General features: G+C 38.7%; 1 protein-coding gene across 2 annotated transcripts in view; it reads right to left on the bottom strand.

Moving 5' to 3' along the window:
* Positions 1-1,696: 1,696 nt before the first annotated feature.
* The window catches only part of zc2hc1a (zinc finger, C2HC-type containing 1A), a 14,092-nt gene continuing 13,301 nt past the window's right edge, over positions 1,697-2,487 (bottom strand). For both annotated transcript variants that reach the window (XM_032503756.1, XM_032503755.1), the window contains one exon: positions 1,697-2,487. This exon is cut by the window's right edge and continues 932 nt beyond it. The gene's annotated coding sequence lies outside the window, so the exon portion shown is untranslated.

The raw sequence follows: 2,487 nt of genomic DNA on the forward strand, positions 1-2,487 counted from the left end.
ACAGTGCGGGATCAGAATCAAATGTGATGATTCAGACCCACCGTTGATGTCTGAGTCATACGGTGAAGCAAACCAGGGCATCTGTAGAGCCCCAGGCTTTACCAGGCCAGTACAGGCTGAAAATACTGGCTCCCACTGTGACATGGTTTTTGAACTTTTTGTGAAGGCTTGCGTTTAAAAAAAAAACATACCGTACTTTGATCACACTAGGCAGAATAGTATTCAGTCAGGGTTGTCAGAAGTCAGACTTTGATTTGTCCTAGGCAGAGCATGCAGTGAGCCTCGTTTCACTTTGTTGATAAGGGATTTATATATGCATCAATAATGTGTGTATTGCAATTATAGAACATATCACATTATAATTAAGCATTCTACCTAACTAATGTTCATGAGATCATAGGGACAAACGCCGCTCGTTATAAGGGCTGATCACTAAGTTACACATTGTGTTTGTGTGTTGACTATTGACTAGACCAAAGACCCAAACGTGAGGTCGAAGAGGAGGGTGACGAGACAAAGAAGAAACGAGCAGAAACTATTGAAAAAGGGGACTAAAAAACTTTGCAAAGCCAAGGCACTCCTGTCTGCCATGACCACATGCTACCAAATGCTGAACACTATTACAATGGACACCTGAGACCAAACTTAAGCTCAATGTGAAGCCACAAAAAAACGTGCACGTCGTCCCAGTTCTTCCATACTACGCAGTCCTCCATTGGAATATGGAAGATGAAGCTTCTACTTTATTTAAGCTAGCTTGTCAGGTAACTGTATATCTCTCTTGCAATGGTTTTGGATGTAAAGGACTACTGACTCTTCAGATAAGTTTCCAAGCTACACAGACACAAGCTATTAACCCAACTGGAAAAGACTGTTTCAAGGCCGTCCAACATAGTGGACTCTGGAACACTGTGCTTTGGGCCAACTGTGTGCTGCATATACCACCCACCACGCTGCAGAATTCACAAGAATGTTTTACGGACTCCACAAACGGTGCACGATGCACAGCACAAAGAAGCTCATGAATGCAGAAGGTGTATTCTTAAGGAAAATGTTCAGATTTAAAGCTACAAACATGCAGCTAGAAGGATTTTTTAAGCTAGTAAAGAATATGCTAAGACATTTACCTAGCAATGACAGCTCAAGCATGACAGGGAATACAGTTTTACTTTCACTTTGGATTGCAATGACTAGCCCTGGCACATCTTTGCAATCTAAAGCGCCTTTGTTAGTTTTTGACTGGGGAGTTGTTTTAGGCTGTCTGTCAAGTCATTGGTACTCTTTAAAATGACATTGGGTTGATTAATCATTGAGTGAGATTAATACTTTAAAAGCACATTCTGCCACAGATGGCTGACTTCAGCTCACACACACACCGGACTCTTTTCTGGGATACATCCAAGAACCATTCCTTACACTTTCAGTTGGTTCTTTAATTACTAATAATAAAAAGTCCAAACAGGACTGTACTGTAGCTTAGGATAATTGTGGTTTGAGTACCAAAAAAACACAATTAATTCCTGTTTGTATTATTTTATATGACCCATGGCATATGTACTCCAAATATATTTTTCCACCTAAAAAAGTAAAGCCTTACGTGTTACTTTGTACTCATTTCTTAAATTATCTACAATATTACAACACTATTTGTTTCTACTTGCTTTATCTTCAACATACACTCACAATTCCATCACAGCAGTCTTCATAGAAATTTTTTAATGGTGGATATGCATGCCATCAAGTGCACAGCCGTATCCAGGCTGTAATTAGTACAAGAAAACACACCTGTCCAGTCTGTTCAAACATTTCTTGTTGTGTAACATAGTTTGCTTATTGAAACTTTCAACAAATTCCTTTACTTTTCAAAGGTTAAAATAGTGTGGCGGTTAATGAAGATTACCTATGCACCTCAAGTTGAGGCCTTTCCTAGTGTCCCACCTGCAAATGAACTGTGTGGGGTCATAAATAGTGTCTTTTATATTAACCAGAGGGGATCAACCATACCAAACGCAGCACGTATGACTGTAGTGTTGCACTCATTGTTGCCTCAACGCACTGAACACTGACTCAATAGAAACACTGTCGAGGAAAAAGCAAATGCAACACATCCAGGTGCATTTGGGTTTCATACAAATCCAAAGCAAAACCTTTTAATTCCATTGAGCTTTAACAAAAGCGATGCAGTCATTGTTCATTCAGTAAAATGAAAGGGAATATGAAAATAAATAATTATATTGTATAAAATAAGGGGGATTAAAAGGGTTTAAGTAAATGCTACATTTGTCTAGAAATGTCAGGCCTGTGATGATAACATAAAAGACAGCTGAAAACAAACTTTACCTGTAAAAGGGACCTTAAAATGGGAGCACTGAGTTTTACAGCAAGTTAATTTTTGGACTGGTCCCTGTCAAAACTTTCCAAAATTACAACACTCTTCCTTTAGGAAAAAACATTTTTCTTCAGTAGTCAATCATATTGCACTTCTAT

Source organism: Etheostoma spectabile, chromosome 22 (genome assembly GCF_008692095.1).
Source record: "Etheostoma spectabile isolate EspeVRDwgs_2016 chromosome 22, UIUC_Espe_1.0, whole genome shotgun sequence".
NCBI classification, from domain to species: Eukaryota; Metazoa; Chordata; class Actinopteri; order Perciformes; family Percidae; genus Etheostoma; species Etheostoma spectabile.